At 46.9% G+C, this 12,053-nt stretch overlaps 2 non-coding genes across 2 annotated transcripts; both read left to right on the top strand.

Annotated features, from left to right (window-relative positions):
* The first annotated feature begins 415 nt into the window (after nucleotides 1-415).
* Nucleotides 416-606, top strand: LOC136573775 (U2 spliceosomal RNA). Its single transcript, XR_010785994.1, has one exon. It is a non-coding gene; the product is annotated as a U2 spliceosomal RNA (small nuclear RNA).
* An 8,074-nt stretch (nucleotides 607-8,680) lies between these two features.
* LOC136574088 (U2 spliceosomal RNA) lies at nucleotides 8,681-8,875 on the top strand. Its single transcript, XR_010786223.1, has one exon. It is a non-coding gene; the product is annotated as a U2 spliceosomal RNA (small nuclear RNA).
* Nucleotides 8,876-12,053: the final 3,178 nt, after the last annotated feature.

The raw sequence follows: 12,053 nt of genomic DNA, 5'->3' as shown, positions 1-12,053 counted from the left end.
ATGGGGCCGAAGCCAATTTCCCTCATTTCAGGTAAAAAGTTTCCATCCGTCCCCACTGGAAATGCGGCCGGCCGAAGAGATCCCTCCAACCGACCGGCCGACGCACCTTCAGAGACAAACTAGTGCTTGCTTCTAGTGTCATCGCCGGCTTAACCATCCTGGGTAGGGAGGTGACGAGTCCTGCAGCAGCAGCAGCAGCAGGCTCTACAAGCCTAGGATGCGTGAGCACGGTGCAAGAGGAAGGACTGAGGGGGGGGAGGGCGCGGTTGAGAAGGCGTGGGGCGGGGCTATGCAAAACTCTCCCAGCTGCCTGGGTGCATTGTGGGTGCGCCCAGAGTGCCGGCTGAGCCTGTTGCCTCAAGCCTTGGAAGTGGAGTTGGGCGGGCCGGGCTGCAGGTGAAACCTATTTCGGGTTATCGCTTCTCGGCCTTTTGGCTAAGATCAAGTGTAGTATCTGTTCTTATCAGTTTAATATCTGATACGTCCCCTATCTGGGGACCATATATTAAATGGATTTTTAGAACAGGGAGCTGGAAAAAGAGCTTGCTCTGTCCACTCCGCGCATTGACCTGGTATTGCAGTACCTCCAGGACCGGTGCACCCCCTTTCCTACAGCAGTTTCCAAAAGCAGAAAAACAACACTGACGAGCAAGAGGTGCAGCGCAGCTGTGGCTGCTTCTGCTGCTAACAAACGAGCACTTTGATTGACACTCAGCCCGTCTGCTGCCGTGGAGCTCGCAACATTGTATCCACTGAGCAGCTGCGTCTGCCAGAGTGTGCACAGCACAGGTACAACTGGAAGCAAAACAACACACACCAGTTCATATGCCAGCCGCACTCTATAGTTCGTACCTACCGCTGCGCTGATAGCCAAGTTGGAAACATCGGGCAGGCACAGCGTATCCTGGCAGCCTGCGTCTGTATGCTCCACGTATTCGGGTCATGGGTGTATGTGCTGGGGGTGCGGTCGTACCTGGGGCCCGGAGCCCTAGGGGGCCCATAAAGTCTCTCTTCCCCACATTGTAAACCAATGCTATCAATGAAGCTTTATAGTTTGGGGGCCCAGTCCCAGACTTTGTACTGGGGCCCCGCAGCTTCAAGTTACACCTCCGGATCAGGATAATGCTAGGCCATTCCAACCAGCCTGTGTGAGTGACCTGCAGTCGCTGGTAGTCGAAAAACTGCAGCGCTCCACGCGGGCTGAGATACACGCTCCACGTGGGATGATCCAGGCCAACGCTTACAGATGGAGCAACACCCGGGGAGCAAAGAACTCCAACGAACGGACGTCTACTTTAAAAGGATGTATTGCTTTATTCAATGCATGGACACAGAAACAGTTCAACCGCTCGCTAAAGACCGCAGTCAATACAGTAAAGAAAGAAATGTGTCTGTTTAATGTAAACTTGCACGGATCTCGTTTGTGAGCCACTGACTGACTGAATGAATGCTGCTGCTGCCGCTGCCGCAGCTGCATGTCTGAAACGTGGTCTGACGTTACATGCACCAGCAGGGATAAGGCCTTGCCTATAAGCATTCCCCAGCTGGCAAAAACGGAACCTCCCTGCCTATTCCTCACCGTGGAAGAACGGAACCTACCTTTTTTTAAAAAAAAGAAAGCCACAGCAGCAGCCAACTAGATTTTGGTAGGCCGCTGTCTCCCCCTTGTGTGCTGCATTAAAAATGCACTCCGCTAGAAATAACTGATCCACGAAATAGAGCGTAGGGAGAGAATGAGGCTTCGAGATGAGCCGTCAGGCTATGATAAATTGTATCACACCTGGACGATATGGATAGATGCCCGGAGCTCACCCCTATTTACTAGGTGGTTACAGACAGGGACATGTGAGTAACACGTTTAAACCACAATCGTAAAGAGAAACAACAATCCCGGAGCCCGCCCCCCTCCCCCCTTTTTGTTTTATTTTCTCTTTCTCCCGTGTCATAGATACCTACCCTCCCTTACCGCTCCCCCCCCCCCCTTCCCCTGTTTGTAGACCTTATAAAATATCACAGACAAACATGATATAGTTCAACTCGAAATTTATTTATTAAGTTTCATTGTCAAAGTTATTTTTACATTGCTTTGAGATAAGGCAAAAGTTTCCCCCCCCCCCTCCATGAAACCAATAAAACCTATATTGAATAAAATAAAAATGATGCAGTTACCGGTAGTTCTGCAGTTGCCGGTAGGTAGTTCTGCAGTTGCCGGTAGGTAGTTCTGCAGTTGCCGGTAGGTAGTTCTGCAGTTGCCGGTAGGTAGTTTTGCAGTTACCGGTAGTTTTGCAGTTACCGGTAGTTTTGCAGTTACCGGTAGTTTTGCAGTTGCCGGTAGTTTTGCAGTTACCGGTAGTTTTGCAGTTACCGGTAGTTTTGCAGTTACCGGTAGTTTTGCAGTTGCCGGTAGTTTTGCAGTTACCGGTAGTTTTGCAGTTACCGGTAGTTCTGCAGCTTCTTGGTAGAGATAAAGACCATCTCCCGTCTCCCAGCTGCAGCAGAGACTGACTAAAATCGCTGCCAAGCCCGGTATTTATGCTTCTAAATTGATGACATCACAATGGAGTGACATCAGCCTGCCATACACCTGGCTCATGACATCACAAGGGAGTGACATCATCAGCATTCCAAACAGCTGGCTCATTTGCATACAGTATGTCTGTATGACATCACAAGAGAGTGACATCATCAGCATTCCAAACACCTGGCTCATTTGCATACAGTATGTATGTATGTATGACATCACAAGGGAGTGACATCATCAGCATTCCAAATACCTGGCTCATTTGCATACAGTATGTATGCATGTATGTGTCTATCTATCCTATCCTATCCTATCTAATCTATCTTTATTAATTACGTAGAATATAGATATGGATTATTTCTGAATTATAGATTTTGTAGATATAGATTAAAGATAGATTTAAGATTGTGTGTGTGTGTGTCTGTGTGTGTGTGTGATATATATAGATATATAGATATATATCTATATAGATATGTAAAAAAAATATAAAATCTGTAGTTATGTATGTATGACGGGAAAAAAAGGGCTGCTGTATGTTTTTAAGTTCTTCGGATGACCATGCCGTTCTATTATTCTCCTTACTAGGGTCTACTAATGCCGGCCCAGGGAAAGGCAATAAAGCCCTATGGGGCCGAAGCCAATTTCCCTCATTTCAGGTAAAAAGTTTCCATCCGTCCCCACTGGAAATGCGGCCGGCCGAAGAGATCCCTCCAACCGACCGGCCGACGCACCTTCAGAGACAAACTAGTGCTTGCTTCTAGTGTCATCGCCGGCTTAACCATCCTGGGTAGGGAGGTGACGAGTCCTGCAGCAGCAGCAGCAGCAGGCTCTACAAGCCTAGGATGCGTGAGCACGGTGCAAGAGGAAGGACTGAGGGGGGGGAGGGCGCGGTTGAGAAGGCGTGGGGCGGGGCTATGCAAAACTCTCCCAGCTGCCTGGGTGCATTGTGGGTGCGCCCAGAGTGCCGGCTGAGCCTGTTGCCTCAAGCCTTGGAAGTGGAGTTGGGCGGGCCGGGCTGCAGGTGAAACCTATTTCGGGTTATCGCTTCTCGGCCTTTTGGCTCAGATCAAGTGTAAGGCTCGGTCTGTGTCGGAGGAGCGATCTGGGTGCGCCCAGTTTTTTGCTTGGAGCAGCATCCTACTTTCTGTGGTTTTGGACCGACAGCCTACCTTCGAAAATGTTTGGCATGAAAAATTCTATACGCTTTGAAGTTGCGCCAGGAGATTCCAACAAAAACAATGTTGTGTTCATCGTCAGAGACATCCTCCTGGAGAAAATGAAGGTTCCTAAACCAGCTATCTACAGCGTGCAGGACTTCCCACGGCAGGGTATGTACGACGTAACTTTTACGGAGGAATATATCTGCCTCAATGTATACGAATGGCTTAGAAAGAACAAAGACCTTGATTTGTTGGATGGAGTTAAGATTTCCCCACTGTTTGGCATCCATGAAAAATCAGTTCTGGTGCATGTCTATAACCCTTTTACCGAGGTTGAACTAATTAAGGTTTTCCTGAGGAGATACTGCGACCAGGTGAGAGGAGGAGACAAACAGACCAACATCCTAGGCATATTCAACTGTAAGTACAAGTTCTATTGCCGATTTAGACAGAGTGCCGACAGCATTGGAGGTGTGAAGCACCCACCGGCCAACTTTACAGTTGCAGGAAACCGAGGCTATTTAACTTACCCGGGGCAACCCACTTTTTGCCGAAATTGCTTTGAGTTCGGGCATGTAAAAACCGAATGTATGAAAGGGCAAGTATGTAGAAATTGTCAGGAAGCTGGTCACCACGCCGGAAACTGCCCGCAACCAAAGCGGTGTGACCTGTGTGGCTCCAGCGACCACATGTACAAAGACTGCACAGCGGGCATAAGGCCCAGAGCAGGAGGAGAGAGGCAAGAGGCGCCAGAACAGGAGAGAGCTGGCAAATCCCCTGGCATACAGAGGAAGGTAGAAAACCTTAAAGGTGCACAGGCTGGGGTTGCAGAGGTCACTGAAGTGGCTGGAGTTGTAGAGACCCCAGAAGTGTCTGAGACTGTTAAAGGGTCCGAGGCCTCAAAAATCGAGGCTGCAAAATTGTCTTGGGCTGCAGTGGCTGCAAAAGTGCCTACTAAAACGTCGGAGGAGGCTGGAGCGTCCGGGACTGCTAAAGCACTGGTGGTTGCCAAGGTGTCTAAAACAGCCAAAGTGACTAGAACAGCTAAAACACCTGTAGTTGCTAAATTACCTGAGATTGTGCAAAAGCCAGAGGCTGCTGGAACATCTGAGGCTGCTGAGGTATCTGAGGCCCAGGTGTCTAAGATAATTAGACACCTGGAGGAAGTAATCGAAGGGGTGGAGAGCCCGGTACATCCCTCAGACCCGGAGAACATTGCAAGTTTCTCCTCGCCAGAGACTTCCCTGTGTAAGAGGGAGGGTGGTGGGGACTTCGAAAGCTCAAGCGACGAGGAGTTCGCAAAAGTGGTGGGGGACTCTGCAAAAAAACGGAAGTGTGAGAGGAGTAAAGAAAAACCCATGGAAACCGGCGACCCGCTGGAAAAAGTGGCGCAAGACCTTATCCTCACTACTGATAGTGGTGAGGACTTATAAGTGAACTGTTGCATAGGGTGTTCACCCTGATGTATTTAGGTAGTAGGTATATGGCATGAAATGTAATATGGGATTCATTATATGTTCACAAAATGTCCGGGTGTTTACCAGTAGGGCCAGGAGAACGGCCATACTGAGTTTTCTCAAACAAGAAAACGCGGATGTGTTTTGTCTACAAGAATGTGGCATCACTGGTGACATAAAACCTGATGAATGGCCTTGTGGGACATGTATATGGTCTGGCAGTAAAACCAACAGAAATGATGGGGTAGGCATATTGCTAAAGTCGGGGGAGGTGCAGCTAGACAGCTATACAGTAATTGAGGTGGGGAGGTGTCTGTCGGCTGTTTTGATTTATAAGAATACTAAGTTTTTGTTGGTAAATATTTATGCTCCCAGCAGCAAAAATGAAAGAAAACTTTTATTTGAAAAAATTAAATTGTTTATTCAGGGCAGAATGCCAGTAATTATAGTCGGTGATGTGAACTGCGACCTGGACAAGAAGGCTTTTGATTTGTCTGGGAAGGTTTTGTCCGAGATTATTTCTGATTTTAGGTTGCAAGATATGCAGATTTTATGTAAAGTTAATCCTAAATTATTTACTTACCATGCCGATAGAGGGGGCCTTCATTCCCGACTGGATTATTGTTTTGTTTCAGAAAATATTATACCGTTAAGTTACCAACAAAAACCAGTTATTTTTTCGGATCATGAGTGTTTGCTGTGTGGTGTGGATGTGAATGTGAGAGGGGTACATGGGAGGGGGCTGTGGAAACTCAATATAAGTCATCTGGAGAGTGAGGATGTGAGAAAGGAGTATGAGTGTCTGTATAGCAGGTGGTGTGAGAGGAAAAACAAGTTTGCTAATATTCTGCAGTGGTGGGATTGGGTAAAAAAGAAGACTAAAGCATATTTCAAGTCTTTGGGATATAAACTGGCAGCAAGAAGGCGGGAGGAGTACACAAAACTAAACACACGTCTAAGCTTTTTGGAGAGAATGAGAGAGAATGGTGTGGATGTGCAGGATGAGTTGGTGAGTGTGAGGAGAGAAATCAATAGGTACATGACAGAAAAAGGCAGAAGTATCATATACAGGGCCAAACTGGAGAAGATGGAGTATGGAGAGAAATGCTCTAGGTTTTTCTTTAAAAAAGTCTTTGCAAAGAAACCAACAATAGAGGTGGTGATGAAAGAGGATGGATGTGAGGTGAGTGGGGATGGTGTGAGTGAGGAAGTGGCTGCGTTCTATGAGGATCTGTATGCGGTGAAAGAGAGGGATGAGAGTTTGGAGAGTGAGGTGCTGAGTGTGCTAGAGAGTAAGCTTGGAGAGGGAGAGAGAGCGTCTGTGATGAGAGACATATCTATGGATGAGGTGGAGAGAGTGGTACAAGGAATGGCTGTGAATAAGACGCCTGGTGAGGATGGGTTGCCTGTGGAATTCTATCGTCTGTTGTGGAAGGTGGTGGGAGTGGATGTGTGTGCGGTGTGTAAGTATATGTGGGAGAATGTGGAAGTGGCTGAGAGTATGCGTGGGGGGGTGATTGTGTTAATACCAAAAAAAGGAAGCTTGAAAAGTTTGAAAAATTGGAGGCCCATCACGTTACTTAATTGTGATTACAAGATTTATGCGAAGATAGTGGCCAACAGAATGAGAGATGTGGTTGAATGTGTGGTGAGTGAAGAGCAATTTTGTGCGGTGCCTGGTAGAAGAGTGCAAGAGAGTCTGGTGTTGTTGAGAGATGTGTTGTGGGATTGTAAGAGTAGAGAGAAGAATGTGTATGTTGTATCGATAGATTTTGAAAAGGCGTATGATAGATTGTCTCATAGTTTTTTGTTTAGAGTGTTGTTACGAATGGGTTTCCCGAGTGATTTTGTGTGGAGAGTTCAGAGTTTGTATAATGGAATGTATAGCAGAGTGTTGGTGAATGGGTGTGTGGGGAGAAAGGTGAATGGATGTTCTGGGGTGCGGCAGGGCTGCCCGCTGTCCGCAGTCGCTTTTATTTGTGCGATTGAGCCATTGTTGTGCCTGTTGAGAAAGGACAAAGTTGTGAGAGGGATCCATATCCCAGGAAGTGGTGGGAAAGAGTTAAAGGTGTGTGCGTATATGGATGATGTGTGTGTGGTGTGCGAGTCAGAGAGTGCTGTGCGTAGAGTCAAGTTGTTAGCGTCTATTTTTTGTGGTGCGTCTGCTTCTAGAGTGAATTGGTCAAAGAGTGAATGTAAGGTGTTTGGGGAGGTAGGCGGAGTGAGAGATTTAGGTTTGAATGTAGTGTCTGGACCAATTAAAATTCTGGGGGTCATGTTTAATGACTCTGTGGATGGTAAAGAGAGTTGGGAGGCAGCAAAGGAAAGAGTGGAGAAACGGTTGACCTTCTGGAGGATGAGAGACCTTAGTCTCCTGGGAAAAATAATAGTAATCAAGAGTATTGTTCTGCCAATCTTCTTGTATGTGGCAATGATCTTCCCGCCTGACTATATGAGGCTCAGGAATTTAAATAGGATTCTATTTGTTTTTTTCTGGGGATCTAAAATGGAGCGCTTGAAAAGAGAGACTGTGGTGAAGAATTGGAGGAATGGTGGTATGAGTTTCCCGAACCTGGAAGTTTATTTTGGAGTGAATGGATTAGTTTTTTTGTTGGCTGTGATTGAGAGAGAGAGAAAGGTGTCGTGTATGATGAGATATTTGGCTGGGCGACTGTTTGTAAGGTTGAAGTGGTGTAAGAATGACTTGAGTAAGCCTGTTGCGTTCGTGGTTCCAAAGTGGTATGAGTGGATTGTAAAGTTTGTAGAGAAGTATGAGTTGAGTGAAGTGGAAGTGAGTATGCTCAGAAATAAACGTCTGCTCGTGAGAATGATTGAGAGTAGGGAAAGGGTGAGTGAGATAAATCTGGTTGGTGGGAGGAATGTGCAGAGAGTATGGGCGAAAGTGAGAATGGATGGAATGACTGGCAGACAGAAAGAAATTGTATGGCAGAGCTTGCATGGTGTACTGCCTGTGAGAGAATTTCAGAGGAGCAGAGGTCTGATAGCAAGAGAGACCTGTCCTAGAGTCCAGTGTGGAGGCAGCGAGAGTATAGTCCACTTATTCTGGAATTGTGCCTATGCCCAGAAAGTGGTGAAAAAATTAGGACCGCTCTGTAAAGAGTTAACAGGCATTCAGTTTCTATCTTTTGAGGTACTGATGTTTGGATTAGGTGCGAGTGATGGAGTGAAAGAAAGATTGTTGTGGTTGTTTTTGTCATGTGTGAAAGAAGTGCTGTGGGATGTGAGGAACGTGTATGTGTATAAAAGAGAAGAGCTGAGTGTGAATGCGAGTGTAAGAATGGTACTGGGAAAGTTATTTATATGCTACCTATGGGATAAGAGGAGGAGGGGGGTGGATGCGGAGGGCGTTTGGAAGGTGAAGAAGTGGATTCAACTTGTTGGATTGTAAAAATAATGTTTTTTCTTTTGTGATATTGTTTTTTGTTACTGTGAAAAATAAGAACAGTAATAAAGCCTGATGATGAAAGGGATGAACGTTGCAGTAAATATGCAATGACAGTTTACTTGAAAGTAAAGTAAAGTAAGTTTTCAACCCAATCTGAGGGTATAAAAAAAAAAAAAAATCTGTTCTTATCAGTTTAATATCTGATACGTCCCCTATCTGGGGACCATATATTAAATGGATTTTTAGAACAGGGAGCTGGAAAAAGAGCTTGCTCTGTCCACTCCGCGCATTGACCTGGTATTGCAGTACCTCCAGGACCGGTGCACCCCCTTTCCTACAGCAGTTTCCAAAAGCAGAAAAACAACACTGACGAGCAAGAGGTGCAGCGCAGCTGTGGCTGCTTCTGCTGCTAACAAACGAGCACTTTGATTGACACTCAGCCCGTCTGCTGCCGTGGAGCTCGCAACATTGTATCCACTGAGCAGCTGCGTCTGCCAGAGTGTGCACAGCACAGGTACAACTGGAAGCAAAACAACACACACCAGTTCATATGCCAGCCGCACTCTATAGTTCGTACCTACCGCTGCGCTGATAGCCAAGTTGGAAACATCGGGCAGGCACAGCGTATCCTGGCAGCCTGCGTCTGTATGCTCCACGTATTCGGGTCATGGGTGTATGTGCTGGGGGTGCGGTCGTACCTGGGGCCCGGAGCCCTAGGGGGCCCATAAAGTCTCTCTTCCCCACATTGTAAACCAATGCTATCAATGAAGCTTTATAGTTTGGGGGCCCAGTCCCAGACTTTGTACTGGGGCCCCGCAGCTTCAAGTTACACCTCCGGATCAGGATAATGCTAGGCCATTCCAACCAGCCTGTGTGAGTGACCTGCAGTCGCTGGTAGTCGAAAAACTGCAGCGCTCCACGCGGGCTGAGATACACGCTCCACGTGGGATGATCCAGGCCAACGCTTACAGATGGAGCAACACCCGGGGAGCAAAGAACTCCAACGAACGGACGTCTACTTTAAAAGGATGTATTGCTTTATTCAATGCATGGACACAGAAACAGTTCAACCGCTCGCTAAAGACCGCAGTCAATACAGTAAAGAAAGAAATGTGTCTGTTTAATGTAAACTTGCACGGATCTCGTTTGTGAGCCACTGACTGACTGAATGAATGCTGCTGCTGCCGCTGCCGCAGCTGCATGTCTGAAACGTGGTCTGACGTTACATGCACCAGCAGGGATAAGGCCTTGCCTATAAGCATTCCCCAGCTGGCAAAAACGGAACCTCCCTGCCTATTCCTCACCGTGGAAGAACGGAACCTACCTTTTTTTTAAAAAAAAGAAAGCCACAGCAGCAGCCAACTAGATTTTGGTAGGCCGCTGTCTCCCCCTTGTGTGCTGCATTAAAAATGCACTCCGCTAGAAATAACTGATCCACGAAATAGAGCGTAGGGAGAGAATGAGGCTTCGAGATGAGCCGTCAGGCTATGATAAATTGTATCACACCTGGACGATATGGATAGATGCCCGGAGCTCACCCCTATTTACTAGGTGGTTACAGACAGGGACATGTGAGTAACACGTTTAAACCACAATCGTAAAGAGAAACAACAATCCCGGAGCCCGCCCCCCTCCCCCCTTTTTGTTTTATTTTCTCTTTCTCCCGTGTCATAGATACCTACCCTCCCTTACCGCTCCCCCCCCCCCCCTTCCCCTGTTTGTAGACCTTATAAAATATCACAGACAAACATGATATAGTTCAACTCGAAATTTATTTATTAAGTTTCATTGTCAAAGTTATTTTTACATTGCTTTGAGATAAGGCAAAAGTTTCCCCCCCCCTCCATGAAACCAATAAAACCTATATTGAATAAAATAAAAATGATGCAGTTACCGGTAGTTCTGCAGTTGCCGGTAGGTAGTTCTGCAGTTGCCGGTAGGTAGTTTTGCAGTTACCGGTAGTTTTGCAGTTACCGGTAGTTTTGCAGTTACCGGTAGTTTTGCAGTTGCCGGTAGTTTTGCAGTTACCGGTAGTTTTGCAGTTACCGGTAGTTTTGCAGTTACCGGTAGTTTTGCAGTTGCCGGTAGTTTTGCAGTTACCGGTAGTTTTGCAGTTACCGGTAGTTCTGCAGCTTCTTGGTAGAGATAAAGACCATCTCCCGTCTCCCAGCTGCAGCAGAGACTGACTAAAATCGCTGCCAAGCCCGGTATTTATGCTTCTAAATTGATGACATCACAATGGAGTGACATCAGCCTGCCATACACCTGGCTCATGACATCACAAGGGAGTGACATCATCAGCATTCCAAACAGCTGGCTCATTTGCATACAGTATGTCTGTATGACATCACAAGGGAGTGACATCATCAGCATTCCAAACACCTGGCTCATTTGCATACAGTATGTATGTATGTATGACATCACAAGGGAGTGACATCATCAGCATTCCAAATACCTGGCTCATTTGCATACAGTATGTATGCATGTATGTGTCTATCTATCCTATCCTATCCTATCTAATCTATCTTTATTAATTACGTAGAATATAGATATGGATTATTTCTGAATTATAGATTTTGTAGATATAGATTAAAGATAGATTTAAGATTGTGTGTGTGTGTGTCTGTGTGTGTGTGTGATATATATAGATATATAGATATATATCTATATAGATATGTAAAAAAAATATAAAATCTGTAGTTATGTATGTATGACGGGAAAAAAAGGGCTGCTGTATGTTTTTAAGTTCTTCGGATGACCATGCCGTTCTATTATTCTCCTTACTAGGGTCTACTAATGCCGGCCCAGGGAAAGGCAATAAAGCCCTATGGGGCCGAAGCCAATTTCCCTCATTTCAGGTAAAAAGTTTCCATCCGTCCCCACTGGAAATGCGGCCGGCCGAAGAGATCCCTCCAACCGACCGGCCGACGCACCTTCAGAGACAAACTAGTGCTTGCTTCTAGTGTCATCGCCGGCTTAACCATCCTGGGTAGGGAGGTGACGAGTCCTGCAGCAGCAGCAGCAGCAGGCTCTACAAGCCTAGGATGCGTGAGCACGGTGCAAGAGGAAGGACTGAGGGGGGGGAGGGCGCGGTTGAGAAGGCGTGGGGCGGGGCTATGCAAAACTCTCCCAGCTGCCTGGGTGCATTGTGGGTGCGCCCAGAGTGCCGGCTGAGCCTGTTGCCTCAAGCCTTGGAAGTGGAGTTGGGCGGGCCGGGCTGCAGGTGAAACCTATTTCGGGTTATCGCTTCTCGGCCTTTTGGCTAAGATCACATGTGGATCGGAGAAGAGGATCATCTGGAGTGGTGAAATGGAGCCTCAGGCTATACGGAACACCATCCGCTTTCTGGTTAAGCCAGATTCCTGCAGAAGAGTGGAGCTGGGAACCTTCGTCCAGGAAGTCCTCTTTGAAGCACTGAAGCTGAAAGCTGCTGAGATCTTCTGCCTGCAAGACCACACCGGCAAAGGACTGTTTGATGTCTCTTTTGAGACAAACAGTTTCTGCCTGAA

This window comes from Eleutherodactylus coqui, chromosome 7, assembly GCF_035609145.1.
Source record: "Eleutherodactylus coqui strain aEleCoq1 chromosome 7, aEleCoq1.hap1, whole genome shotgun sequence".
Classification (NCBI taxonomy): Eukaryota; Metazoa; Chordata; class Amphibia; order Anura; family Eleutherodactylidae; genus Eleutherodactylus; species Eleutherodactylus coqui.
Note: the sequence above shows the minus strand (reverse complement) of the source record. Positions and strands in the feature narration are given on the sequence as shown.